Below are 15421 nucleotides of genomic sequence, written 5' to 3' on the forward strand. Positions count from 1 at the left end.
GAGTTATCCATTGCTTCGTATTTGTTGGTTTCTCTGGACCCCAAGAATATTAAACAATGAATATCTGATGAATCAGGGATATTTGTTGAATATCCTGATTCGTTTTTATATTTGTTACCATGTCTAGTTGCAGGACATGTTCTACAGCATGTGTAGAATAGGCTTACCTGCCAAACCCTTCCAAAGTAAATGTGTTGTTGCTGCTTTGCAGGTAAGAAGAGTGACATTTAGAAGTTATGCAAAGGTCACAGAAAGTCAAAATATAGGTTCTTCATTGTGGTCTTCTGTGAATGCACACAAAAGGGTTAACCCAGCGCCAGCGTTGGTCCTCTCAGAACATTCTCGAGCTTTAAGAGAAAAGTAACAAAGTTTAAGGCTGCCTATACCGCGCATGCTCCGCCCGCCCCAGCCTTAGTTCCATTTTTTCGCCTAGCAATTTGGAACTTCTCGCCTCGAGTTCTATATATTTTCACTTTGGACGGATTTTTTCCGGTATTTTGACCTGGTTTTGGACTGACTTAGTGAACTGTCTCCTTTCCTGACGTGGATTTCATTTTACTGGACTTTGTCTTTGGATTTTCCCCTCAATTCTGGCTGCTCCGGTTTTCCCGCCTTTTTCCTGCTCTGCTAAAGGCTTCAGTAAGACTCTTTAGCTTTTATGAACCCTTCAGGGCCATTTAGCCGCTGTGTTGTTTGCTCTAGGAAGATTCCCAACCAAGACGGGCATGATTGTTGCCTTTTCTGCGTAGGTGAATCGCACCTCACTAAATCTTGCAGGCATTGTAAGGCTTTTACCAAAGCCGCGTTAAAAGCCAGGCAACAGTGTCTTAAATATCATCTGTGGGACTCCACCTTAGCCTCTACCAGACCTTCTGATATGGAAATAGTCTCACCTTCAGCCACCCCTCGCTCTGAAGCGGCGGCTTCTCCTCAATCAGTTGTTTCCAAGGTCGGCAAAGCAACTAAAAAGGTGACTTCTTCGAAGAAATCCACTTCGACGTCGAAGTCTGCTGCTATTACTGCACCCAAACCTGTGAAGCAATCAAAGGGAAAGGTTCCTGTTAAGGCTAAGGAATCCTCTATTCAGCTTCCACATATTTCTGAATCTTTACCATCGCCCATTTTGGAGGATTCGTCCAGGGACCATGAATCTTTGTCAGAGGCAGCCCCATCGCTCCCTCCTCGACAAGTTGAGCCGTCTCTTCTGGCTAGCATCTCCTCACTGATGCCGAGTTAGCTTGCTGGAGCTACTGCAGGCTTGACTTCTGCCCCACATAGCCCAATTCCTCATGGGCAGGGGTCTTCGGCTCTTTCGGTCTCATCGGCATGCTCGAGGTCGAGATCCCCTCGAAGGAAGCGCTCTTCGAAGAGGAAGCACTGTTCTTCCACTCAATGTTGATCCAAACATGGACGTCGGACCAGATCTTCTGACTCAGACAATTCTGAGAGAGTGCGGGTGCGTCGTCGCCATCGACGTCGACGGGACTACAGTTCTTCAGATCCCTCCTCGACGTCGACCGATCAAGGTCGAAAGCATAAGAAGGTGAAGTATGTTTATATCTCCTCTTCTTCTTCTTCATCTGAGTCCCCTCGACCCCATCGCCATCGTCGATGTCGACAGGTTGACATTGAGGGTTCTAAAGCACCAGTGCCTCTTTCTACACAGCCTGTCCCTTCAACATTGACAGCTCCTATATCTTCTCAACAGACTCAGTCTTCAAATCTCGACGTCGAAAGATAACCACGTAAAATAAAACGGGATGTCTTTTCTTTGGATCCTGATGAGCTTTCTTCTGTTGCATCTTCAGATTCTGAGGTGGAATTACCATCACAACCTTGCCAGGGTGACTTTCCTGAGGGTGAAGTTGTTGGCTCTGACACGGGAGACCCACACGCTTCCTCTCCTTAAGAGGACTTTTCCTCATATTCTCAGATGCTGTCACGTCTAGCAAGGGCTTTGAAATTGGAAGTAGACCAACCTACACCTCCTGCTGAAGACCTTATCTTTGGTGACATCAACCAGGAGAGGTCTCCACCTCCAAGCCTCACCTTTGTACCAGTTATAATGGAAATTATTAAAGAATTCTGGAAACAACCTTCTACTTCTCCCTCCATTTCTCGCTGTACTGAGAACCTTTATCGTGTCCATGGTAATGACACCAAATTTCTTCTTAAGCATCCTATACAGAACTTGCTTATTGTGGAAACCAGTTGCACTAAGCCCACTGGAAAATCGCATGTTACCCCCACAAATAAGGAGGGTAAAAAGTTGGAAATTATTGGAAGGAAGATCTATTCCTTAATTTCTTTCCTTTTACGAATTATAAACTATCAGACTGCCTTACGGGCATACCAAAAACAACTATGGCTGAAGATTTTACCTGGACTTAAAATGACTCCAGAAGATGTTAGACAGGGTTTCCTAAATTCCTATGAAGAGGCCCAAACTGTATCGAAACACCAAAGGTTGTTGACTAGACATGCAGCAGAGACCACCACCAAGGTTCTCATGTCTGCCGTCACTATACGCAGACATGCATGGCTGAGATCTGCTAGCATCTTGGATGATATCAAAACTAAAGTGGAAAACCTTGCCTTTGATGCTACCAGGCTATTTAACGAAAAGACTGATAATCATTTGGAGGAACTGCATAAGGCCAAGAAGACTGCAAGATCCTACTCGATCCAGCCTCAGCCTCGATATAACAAATATCAGTGGAGGAAGTCTTATGCTCAATATCAACAATCTTCACAGCAGTACAGTCCATATAAGAACTTACCCCAGCAAAGATCATCTCAAGCTTCTTCCTCCGCTCCCAGCTATCGTCCTCAGCAGTTGCAGCGTAGGCAATCCTATAAGCCACCTGCCAAAAAATCAAAACAGTATCTTTGACTCTGCCTTAGACGTAAACGGAAATCACATCATCACATGGCTACAACCATTTCTGACAAACTGGGCTGCCATCACAAACGACTCATGGGCACTAAAAATCATTCAATCCGGCTACCGACTGGAATTTATAGAATTTCCTCCCTTAGGGTTCGTAGGTCACACAGCTTTCGACCCCGCTCTGGAAGAGGAAGTTCTATCTCTTCTAGAAAAGGATGCCATTCAACCTGTCCCAATCACAGATCTAAAAAATGGATTCTACTCCCGGTACTTCGCTGTGCCAAAGAAAGGTGGAGGTATAAGACCTATCCTTGACCTAAGAATCCTAAACACTTACTTGCATCCAAGACGCTTCTGGATGGTGATCTTGGAGTCCATCCTGCCCCTGCTAAAGAAAAACAATTGGTTTGTGGTGGTGGATCTAAAGGATGCATACTTCCATGTGACTATCCATCCAGATCATTGCAAGTACTTCAGGTTCATCTTCCAGGGAACCATTTATCAATTCCTGGCTTTACCTTTCAGACTTTCAGCAGCTCCCAGGACATTCACAAAGGTGATGGCACCTGTAGCAGCTTACCTACGTCTCAACGGCATACACGTCTACCCTTATATAGATGATTGGCTGGTAGTCTCTCCATCCAAGACTCAGGCTTTGAAAGACACAAAATTCATTCTGCGGTTGCTCCCAAAGTTGGGTCTCACTATCAACATGAAGAAGTCACATCTCAAACCTTCCAAGATAGTGCATTACATCGGAGCGCGACTAGATGCTACCAGAGGGTGGATTTTTCTATCCAGAGACCGGATTCAAAAGATTCACAGGGCTCTCAAAAAGTTTCGGCCAGGGGCCCGTGTGAGAGCAAAACATGTTCAACATCTGTTAGGTCTCATGGCCTCCACCACTCCAGCCTTGGCCCATGCACACCTCAAGCTGCGGTCCCTACAGTTATGGTTCCTGGCACTCTTCAATCCCATGAGAGTCAGCCAGAGGAAACGCCTTCGCATAACTCCAGAGCTTGCGACACAACTCCAGTAGTGGAATTATCCCCCACACTTGCAGATAGGCAAGCCATTTCAACCGCTCCAGCTCACTGTGCAAGTGACAACAGATGCCAGCCCGACAGGATGGGGAGCACACTGCGGACAGCACAAGGTTCATGCCCTTTGGTCTGCACAAGAAAGAAACCTACACATAAATCACCTAGAGATCATAGCAGTCATCAAAGCCTTCAGAGCTTTCCTTCCCATGGTGCAGGGTCGTGGTGTTCAAGTAGTAACAGACAACACCACGACCATGTACTATATCAACAAGCAAGGAGGGACACGCTCAGGATCGCTGCTATACCTCGCCATCCACCTGTGGGAATGGTGTTATCTCCACCATGTATTTCCTGTGGCAATCCACATGTCCACAACGGAGAATGTCCTAGCAGACCAACTGAGTCGCATTACAGCTCAGACCCACGAATGGGAGTTGAACACAGAGGTCTTTCGAAGGCTGTGCCATCTCTGGAGGACTCCAGACGTGGATCTCTTTGCCTCTCAACGGAACGCGAAATGCACCAGTTATGCATCCAGAGCCAGCCTAGGCAAGGACTCTTTAGGGGATGTATTCATGATTCTGTGGAATCAAGGACTCCTCTACATGTTTCCACTCCTTCCATTGAATCAGAGGTCACTGGTGAAGCTCCGTCACTCGACTGTGAGAGCCATTTTCATTGCACCATACTGGCCTCGTCAAGTATGGTTTCCAACGTTGATGATGATGTCGTCCAACTTCATGAAACAACCAGCTTTACCAATCTATTGACTCAAGATGCAGGCAGAGTGTTCCATCCAGACGTGGAAACTCTACATCTAACGGCGTGGAGGATCTCCCCAAAATCAAGGAGGTGTTAGATCGGGCAAAGAAACCCTCCACCACTCTGCTCTACAGTTATAAGTGGAGAAGTTTTTTGAAGTTTACTGAAGCAAGGGGTTTTGTAGCATCCCCTGTGTCCCTCTCTACGTTACTGCAATACCTACGTTACCTGTTTGATTTCAAGTTGTCTCTTTCCACTATTAAAGTTTACCTGGCTGCTATCATCTCTTTCCAGCCTAAGGACTCCTCTTCATCACGCCTTTTTCCCATCCTACGGTTAAAGCTTTCCTTAAAGGACTCACTAATATGAGACTCCCAGTTCGGCCACCAGTTCCACAGTGGTCCCTTCAGTTGGTGTTGCATGCCCTTATTTGCCCTCCCTTTGAGCCTGTGGCTACGTGTGACCTTAAGATGCTATTTTTGAAGTCGTTGTTCCTAGTGGCCATCACTTCTGCTAGACGAGCAAGTGAACTTGCCGCCCTTCGTTCTGACCAACCTTTCCTACAGTTTTTCAAGGATAAGGTACTGTTACATCCCGATGTCTCTTTTCTGCCAAAAGTTGTCTCGGACTTTCACCTCAAACAGCCTTTGTTGCTTCCTACTCTGTTCTCTGAACCTGCAAATGACACAGAGCGCATGCTCCACACCTTGGATGTCAGGAGGGCTCTGGCTTTCTATGTTTCTAGAACCAGGGACTTTAGGTCTTCCAATAGACTTTTCCTCTGCTACTTTGGGAAAAAGGAAGGTCTCCCAGCATCGTCCTCGACGCTCTCCAGATGGCTTGTCTCCACAATTTCGCTTGCTTATGAGCTTCAGCGAAAGACTCCTCCTGAAGGACTTCAGGCTCATTCCACCAGACCCATAGCTTCTTCTACTGCCCTACTACGTGGCGTCGATGTACCTGACATCTGCAGGACTGCCACTTGGTTTAATGTCTCTACTTTCATCACTCATTACAGACTAGACCTGAGGGCCAAGAAGGAGACTATTTTTGGGAGAGCGGTGTTGACGTCTGTCCTCCAGTGACAGCCCACCATCCGGTGAGTAAGCGTGCTAATCACCCTTTTGTGTGCATTCACAGAAGACCACGATGAAGAAAGAGAGGTTACTTACCTGTAACCATGGTTCTTCAAGTGATCCTCTGTGAATTCACACAATCCCACCCGGCCTCCCCTCTATCTGCCACTGGTTGTATCTAGCTCATGCTCAGGTACCTGTGGCGGATAAATGGAACTGAGGCTGGGGCGGGCGGAGCATGCACAGTATAGGCAGTCTTAAATTTTGTTACTTTTCTCTTAAAGCTCGAGAATGTTCCAAGAGGACTAGTGCTAGCACTGGGTTAACCCTTTTGTGCGAATTCACAGATGACCACTTGAAGAACCATGGGTACAGGTAAGTAACCTCTCTTTTTCTTTGGAGAGTCAGAAAGAAAAAAAAACAGGCTTACTTTAAACAAAGTAATGGAGTGACAATTCTCCCAAAATAGACATGTTGCCATGCAATTAGCATACCATTTTGTAAGGCATATTCTTATCCCAGACCCAAATGTTTTCCATAAACATTCTTTCAGGATTTCTGAGACCAGGTTACTGGCATAAGACTTCAAAGGGGAAATCAACTCCAGATCAGGGGCAATCTGAAATTTTGACTCTGTCAGTTAACTGGTTTTCAAGAGAAGTTTGTAACTCATTCCTAGCTTAATATGCATTCATGCTGGCAAAGGGATTCGGTGTCTGGCTGTGAAAATATTTTAAAATATATTTTAAAAAGAATACAGAAGAATTACTATTTTTGGGGTTTGTGTGTGTGTGTGTTTTTCTTTTGCTCTGTGGCTGTGGATGGTCTTACTTGATGTTAGCAGATCTTTGGTGCCTATATCCTATCTTACTTTCAACAATTTCACCCATCTTGTCACTATAGAACTATCTAGTAATTAAGAAAAACCCTCCAAAGATGCAATGTGCCATCAACTCACTTCTGATGTTCTGATGTGTGAGTTAATGACCTCTGAAATGATCTATCTTCAACAGCTCTGTTCAGATCTTCCAAACCAACAGCATCTCATATTAGGTTGTTCTCTCTTCCTACTGACCCCCCTGCCCTTTCCTAGCGATTCTTGTCTATTCCAATAATTTTTGCTCAGGCTTTGCATCTTTATTGGGACAGTCTGCTTCATGTTAGGTCATCCAGTCTTCTTACTACCCCCTTCCACTTTTGCCAGCAATATTGTCTTTTCTAGTCAGTTCTGTATTTTCATTGTATGTATATGGTAGGATGGCCTCAGTTTACAGATTTTTGCTGTAGTGAGAGTTTGGGATTGACTTGGTTGAGCACCCACTTTTCTGCCTTTCTGGCTGTCTGTGGTACTTTTAAGGCTCTCCTCCAACATTACTTTTCAAATTAGTTGATTTGTGTCCCTTTCTTTCTCCGCCGTCGTTCTTTCACATAGTGTGCATTATTTTGAGCTTGGCTTCCAGTAACAATTTTATCTAACTCCCAGCTATCCCTTTCTTTCACTTCAAAAAGTGAGGGGATATCTTTTGGAAAACATGCACATCACATGTTTGTAGAGCTTTTGGTTAAATACAGCTTTTCTTCTTCAGATTGCCTATCCCAAGGAAATGATTTGAAATTGGAGCATAGCTTTCTAGTCTGCATTCTGCAAAGCAGGCATGGCAACATTACCTGAGGGATTAAAGAATATTCATGTTTCTCCACAGTATGTGTTGCACTTGCATATTTGCTCCACCATTTCATTAAGTCCAAAAACAGCTCTTCCAAACATTTTGTCATAGACTACAGCCACATGCTAATTCTGGCTCCTGTACTCCCTCGGCGACTATAGTACAGATCATGTGCTCATCTCCTATGATCCTCTCTACATGAGAGAACTTCTATTTTAAAAAGCTAATATCAGGCCATTTCCTGGCATTTTGAAGCATGGATACAGAAGCACAGTATCCCACATTCATAAACCAGAGGATTTTTTTAAATAATTGAGTTATTCATTATGCTATTTTCCCACTCTTTGAAAAGTTTGTAATGAAGGTCCCAATTAAGGTCAAAATAGACATCAAAATAGAAAGAATTTAGATTTGCTAAAGGTTTGCTGATGAGCAGGTTTGCTGTAGGGATGCAGATTGAGTCACCTCCTTTTCATTTCCTTAGGCCTTCTAGTTAGATGAGCTTCCCAGCAAAGTCACACCCCTGCATTTTTTCAAAGCATGGAACATCTATATATGCACAAATATATAACTAGAAAATTATCATAGGAGACTTTAAGCGGACTGAGGCAAGTGGGATAAAAACATACAGCTTTCCTTCTATAAAGGCATTCTTTCTATCTCAAAAGAAGGGTGATAATTCTGGTATGAAAATTCACACAGGCAGGAAAGGAAATATATTATCTCTTTATATCTCTCTCATGGTTCCTGATGGTCTCTTATTTTAAAAAGCATACAAATATAAAGCTCCTCTGTATTGGTTGTTGTGGGTTTTTCGGGCTCTTTGTCCGTTTTCTGAAGGTTGTTCTTCCTAACGTTTCGCCAATCTCTGTGGCCAGCATCTTCAGAGGACAGCACTCTGTGCTCTCGTGTAGTTGGCTTGGGAGTGCAGTGAATATCTCACTGTTTGACTCTAGTTGATCTATCACAAAATGTTCTTAATATTGAGTCTACAGTTTCCTTTGTTCATTTACATTTAATTCCATCAGTTATTTGCTGCTGGTCTTTGCTGAATCATTTTTCAGTTTTCCTTGTATTAGAACATTGCAGTTGCCTCTAAGTGGTTGTCACAGGCCATTTTATAGTTTCTTAGCCAAAATATGAATATAGTAAATAAAATTCAATAACAGATACCAGAAGTAAGATGAATGATTTCTATCTGATGTATAAATTTAAAATATTGTAGCTTTCATTGTTAAGAGTTTTATCAATAACTATAAACTATGGTAATGCTATACTACTTGTAAGTAAGAACTGATATAATTATGATCCAAATGTTTCAGAGTACATTACTTATTTTTAGAAATCACTTCTATTCCTGACCAATACCTAAGTGCAAAATCTCTGGAAATGAAGCTCATAAGAAGTGGTGAGTGGTAGCACTTTTAAATCTTATTGGAGGTTGCCTCACAATGAGACAGCATCTTCCTATAGAAGTTCATAATGTGTCCACCCATGGTCTCAGCTATACAGACAAGAAGGAAATGGCAGGTGGTGCAAACAAAAGGCCATATCAGTCTTCCCATCCTCTAGTGCTTTGGTGCCTTGAATTAAATATATTTAGGAGAGCTGACAGCAGCACAAAGCATGCTCCTTATATACCGCCCCATAGTGCTTCAAGCAATATCTGGGCGGTTTACAAGTTAATTATGCAGGCTACACATTGCGCCCCCCCCCAGCAAGCTGGGTACTCATTTTACCAACCTCGGAAGGATAGAAGGCTGAGTCAACCTTGAGCCGGCTACCTGGGACTGAACCCCAGGTCGTGAGCACAGTTTTGGCCGCAGTACAGCGGTTTAACCACTGCGCCATGAGGCTCTTACAAACCAGTGAGGCACAATGAGACTAAGGCCAAGCACATCTAGAATATCTGCTTTACAGTTTCCTCTTTGCCACAGAACCAAGAGACAGTAGTGAAACTGACTTTACATCAGCAACGCTGAAGGAGGAAACCCAGTCAGGCCAATGCCAAGAAAAGAGGGAACCTGATCCCAAGGAGTTGTCCCATATTCTTCAGAGTGGGTCGCCTAGAGTGGGTCGCCTAGAGTGGTCCTGAGTTGACTAGATAGGCGGGATATAAAATTAATTAATTAATTAATTGATTGATTGATTGATTGATTGATTGATTAATTAATTAATTAATTAATTTTCCATTCTGGTAGGCCCAGGTATGCTGGCTGTAGATTCATCTGCCTCTTGTTACATAAAGTTGGTGAAGGCAGTCTGATGTGCATGGTGAACAAAGTAACAGAGATAGGAAGTCTGGCACTAACCTTGTTTGTCCTCCTTAGAGTGGGCGTATTCCATCCAGGGCAGTGTTATTTAGCTAGGAAAGGTAGAACACCTGCTTCTGGGATTTGTTTAACTGGAAGCATACTCATATAGCTTTTATTCTCGCTCCCATCCAGACTTTTAAGAATCTCATTGCTAGAAACCAGACAGACCCTGGGCTCCTTTCTTCACCCATTTCTCTGAACTAAGAACAGACCAAGTCGTACATAGTAGATATGTAAACTTCTTGGAATTCGAACTCTGAAAACTACAACAATTATATCTGTATATTGTTAATTTTAGATATTAAGGCAGATGAAAGAATATTGATCTGTAATTAAAAGTATTCTCAGTATGTTGAAATCAGGTCAGATATAGTTTTTGAACATCCAAGAAAACATGGAAGTCTTCTGAAGTAGAGATTGCCACTATCATTGTCTTTGAGTGCCTGTACTCCAGAACTTCAATTGCCACCATATATTTACATTGGTTTCTTGTCCCTCAATGATTGCTGACTGGACTGATTTTGTTGGAATTTGTTGTGCTTCATGCTGCACTCTGAAAAACTCAAACAGATGTGTTCCAATTACATTTTGCTAAAGTGTTCGTGCACTTAATTAGCAGTGCAAATAGTTAAGAATCACATCCCCTCTCAATAGCGCCTGGAGCATATTTTAAGTATTGAAATGGTGTTTGTTTCTTCCCTCAGGTACTTAACTCATGTAGCCCTTAAAAACAAAAGATTCCCTCTAATAGTAAAATCATTAAGACCACAAGCTGCTTATGATGTGATGTTGTAAATTCTGAATTGTATGGAGCTAAAGTGAGCAACTCTGTCAGGAACTCCTACTGATCTAATAACCTAACCTAAGTCTACACAGATCTTAGCATAGGCATCCTTTAGTCTCGAGAGACTATGGTAACATGCTCTGAATCGAGGAGTGTCCTCTCCAGAGCATGAAGCCCGGGTAAGGTAATATGGAGGATAGGCTGTTACCCAAGCAGCAGATCCCCCCTCTCCACATTGCTGAAATGGTCCAATGGAAAGGCAAGAGCCAATACAACTGGTTCCAGCAATGTCGCAGGAGTTGGCAGAACGACACAAGCTGCCTTCGGGACTCCAGCTCCGGATTTTGCCTTGAGGTTAACTCCTGAAGCCTTTTCCATGAGTGGATATAGCCACAAGGCAGTGGAGGTTTGAAATTGGAGTTTTCCTTCTCCTAGATGGGCTGCCTTCCATGGCTGACGAGCCCCACCTACCCAGCCTGCTCTTTAACAGTGCAAAAGTAGAATCTGATCCTTAAAACTTTTGTGACTCCCCGGTTTATGCAAATCTAATTGGCTTCCCTATTTACCATATTAAGGCCAGATACAAAATCTACACAGCCTCACAATTCTTCGGCATAGGCCAACAAATAGGTTGACTCATATCACAGCTTTCCCCCCCCATCACAGTATATATTTGCATTCACTTTGAAGTAGCATCAAAAGGGAATATTGTCTTCCTTGTCTTCAAATTTTCTTCCTTGTGTTTTGCTCCCAAGTCACAACGGCTATACATGGATTTTGATTACAATTAAACTAAAAAAAAACCCTATAAATGTAGGTGTCTTTTCCAATATTAACATAATAGGTAAAACATAGGAAAAGGAAGTTGCCTTATACCAAACCATACCATTAGTTCATTTTGCTAAGTATTGGCTGTATCTCTTCAGGTTTCTAGAAGAAATTTTCTCCCATCCCTGCTCGGAGTTCCCTGTATTATCTGGTAGTCTACAATCCAAGTACCAGATCAGGCCCAAACTTGCTTAGCTTCCAAAGTCAGACAAGATTGGAAGGGCTCCAATGTGGTTTAATGTAGCATTTGCCATGGTAATCTCTGAACATATGAATTTCCTCTTAGCAGACACTTCCCTCTTTAGGAATAACTGATTTGTGTCAATATCTGATCTGTTCTAGCCAGTAAATTAGCTTCTTTTCCTCTGCAATGCGAGTATGCAGTCAGAAACAGTCACATTTTAAAAAAAATCTTATGGAACTATTGGTGATTTTAGATGGTGTTCTCATCAGGAGTGTTCAACTGTATTATGTGTACTTGAAAAATGTGACTGTCAAATAACACTAGAGTGTTACAATTAATTGCATGACTTTATAAAACATAATGCTGTAGAAATGGATTTCTGTGTGAATTAACTGTGAGCCTGAGGACAATGTGTCCATAATAAAGGATAAACATATACTTTCTCTGTGGCCATTGTAAAGAATTTCTGTTGCCATGAGACAATAACTTAGTTTTGTCCTATATAATTGTTAAATTGGCTTTTAGGCAGACTTTGGTAATTTTTCTTACTCATCAGAAAATGACAAGGGATTTAATACTACAACATAATTCATTGAACCATTACTGTAGACACTGTAATTTAAGTAAACCTTTGAACTTCTTCTCCACTGGTAATATTTATTTAAGTTTGGGCGTGGGGGGGTTTCCTACAAAAATGTATTTGTTTGTCTGGAAATCTTTCGGGTTTTGCAATTTCAAGTTTTTAAGGCTTACCTTCAAGTAAAAAATGTCTCTTATTAACCTGGAGAAAGACATATGCCTTTTCTCTCAAATAATTTCGAGTCTTGTGGGCCTGAAAAAGACCTGAATGCTTAATAAAAATTAAGGATTGTGTGCTAAATGTAGGAAACTTTAATAGCTTTAAGTCCCTTTACACTCAACACCTAGTTGAATGCAGCAGAGAGCAGAGCTTTCTTTTCCAAATAAAGGTGCAACCAAATTGGGTTCCTAAATCTAAGAATATGGAGGATGTAAGTTGACACTAATTGGTGCTAAAACCCAAAGATAATGCTAAAGTATGGGAAATCTACAGAGATAGAAGGAGTGTTTGAGAATATTTTCTGTAAATGCATGTAAGTCTAGCTATATCAATATCCTGGAAATGTAGATGTTTCCAGTATTCAGCAGGATAGGCATAGAGGATTTTTCTCCAACCCAGTGCCCTCCAGATATGTCAGATTATATCTCCCATCATTGCCAACCTGCATGGCCATTGGCTATGTTGTCTGAGATTGATGGGATATAGTCTTCCATATCTGTAGACTGCCAAGTTGGGGAGGGCTAATGAAGAGCATTGTAAAAAACCCTCTCTATTTGCTTAGCAAATGGATAACAGAAGTGCATTTCTTGTGTATTACTTTGAAAACTTGGAAATAGAAAATCATCTTTGCTGTACAGTTTATGCATCATCATATATGTGATATTTCCATTATAAAAAGTGTATTTTCAAATACGCAGTATGAATTTGGGTTTCCAATCTTCACTAGAAAATCTTGCTTTTCTGTCCAAAACTACAAAATTTTATTTCTGGGTGACAGCAATAACCAAATGGTATCCAAATACCAAATTATGGAGTACAAACATAAATTTTAGCACAGGTATTTTTGTGGCTTATTATGAAGATGAGAGAATAAAAAGTCATAGTATACCAGATGTATGTTCTTGGACTTCTACAATAAACTTTTTCTTACAATATGAATGCAAAAGATTTTGTACAAATATTATAATGCATTCAGACTATATTCAGATATCACAATAAATAACGGCTTTTTATAACAAAATGAGATGAAATGAGCCTCAGATTCCCATGTTCCTCCACCTCCTTCTTGAAGTGCAGCCACAAGGATGAGAATCACAAGCTTTCACTTCTGTTTTAGTAACCACAGTTTAATGTTATGCCTGGACCCTTAATTGGGTTTAATCTCAACTGTGCTTTGTTGCAATAGGACAGCATGTAATCCACAATCTTGTAATCTTGTTGCTTAGCATGGTAAGTAGCATTAGAGTAGCCCAAATCCCCAAAAGTCATATCTTCTGTAAATTCTGTTTATTCTAGTTGTAACTTACTTTGGCAAGTAAGTTGTAACTTACTTTGGCAAGTGACAACTAGAGCAGGTCCACTTCAATCAGTAGAATTTATAGGGGTTCACTCACCAAATCCCCATTGACTCAGTGGACACTAGTGCAATCTGTTACATTAAGCACCAGGAAATTTAGCTATTGTTTCAGGCTGCTGTTTTTGTCCTAAAGGCTACAGGGAGAAGTGTGCAGACTATCATCGTAGAGACTTGGAGATGTTAGAATATGATTGTAGCCTGATAAAAGCCACCAATGCCATCGGCTAATAGTATTTTACTTGTGTTTTAGTAACATTGTCTGAAATCCTGTTTAGTTAGCATAGGACAGTGGTTCCTAAACTTGGGAGTCCAAGCATTCTTGGGCTGCATTTCCAGGAAGCCCTCACCACCAGCTGTACTGGCCAGGATTTCTGGGAGTTGCAGTCCAAGAAGTCTTGTGCTACCCAAGGCAGGGAACTGTAGACATAGGAAATTGCATTAGAGTAAGCCAGTTGAATACTTGGCTTTTTCACCAGTAGGGTGGTATATTAAATGAATGAACGAACGAATGAATGAATGAGACTTATTATGCTGAAATAAATCACAGTTAGAATTGGCCCATTTGAATCAAATGAAAAGTTTGGAGGAATTGACTCTCTAAATCCCCATTGATTCAGTGGGCCTACTAGTGCAATTTACTGTGCTAAATAACAGAAAGTTGGCCACTAAGTAAAGTTCTACTTTTATTTTAGAGATATGCATATCCAACATTTATTTATCTCTGGTAAATTTTAGTTAATTTTTAGTTTGATTGACTGTATTTTCAACTCTGCTATGCTCTGTGAAGTGCTACAATAAATACCTGTCTGTCTGTCTGTAATACATACACAGTTCCATTGGTTCTCTCCCTGTAAGGTTCTTAGGCTTCCAAAGAATATTTGATGACTACACCTTTAGATGACTACATTTCACTCACTTGGACCATGGGCTTATCTCTGAGGCTACATTGCTGTCTCAGGCCTGTACTTCCTGTTAGTAATGAACCCCCCCCCCCAAAAAAAAACTACTGCAGTTCTTTCAGGGAGTTATAATTTCACTGTACTTAAGGTCCTGTCTCAAAGGTACCTCCCAAAAATTTGCTGTTCCCAGAAAGCACCATGCCAGTTTCCTTTTTTGTACTTTAATATGGAACCTCAGAGATAAACACTGTTCCAAGTGAGCCAAATGCGTGTGTTGGTCTCTGACGAGAACTCTCAGAATTCTGCCTGGGCAACTTTTGGCGACAGAGTTTAAAAACAACAATAAATGGCACATCACTACTGGATTGTACACCATGGAAAATCATGTTGCAATAAATCTGTTAGTCTTTCAGATGCAATTATCCTTTTGTTTTAGTTTTAGCAAAAGGGAAAGATCTTGCCATTTTTTATTTATCCCTCTGAACTGAAAAGTTGTGGGCATGCTACGTTTGTCCAGTCAAAATCAAATGATAGATCAGAGGACAATATTTTAAAAAGAGTATTGCTAGTGTAAACTACCAAATTCAAATACTTGTCACTAAAATAGGAGACCATTCATGAAGTGTGATAAATATAATTGGTAATATCGCCCTTGTGTTTCTTATGGCGGCACCAAATGTTTCATCCAAAGCCCCAAGTTCTTTATCTCAGTGTGTACATTCACACTAGAGCCAACCCTTTGAGAATTGTCCAGACTGAGAACTTTTGATGGTTCTGCTGCTGCTGTTTTGCAGAAATTATCCTCTAATATATGTTT

General features: G+C 41.5%; 1 protein-coding gene across 1 annotated transcript in view; it reads left to right on the top strand.

Annotated features, from left to right (window-relative positions):
- Window positions 1-15421, top strand: part of FBXL17 (F-box and leucine rich repeat protein 17) — a 242717-nt gene that overhangs the window by 188986 nt on the left and 38310 nt on the right. The gene's annotated exons all lie outside the window — the stretch shown is intronic.

Source organism: Pogona vitticeps, chromosome 2, assembly GCF_051106095.1.
Source record: "Pogona vitticeps strain Pit_001003342236 chromosome 2, PviZW2.1, whole genome shotgun sequence".
In the NCBI taxonomy this organism is placed as follows: Eukaryota; Metazoa; Chordata; class Lepidosauria; order Squamata; family Agamidae; genus Pogona; species Pogona vitticeps.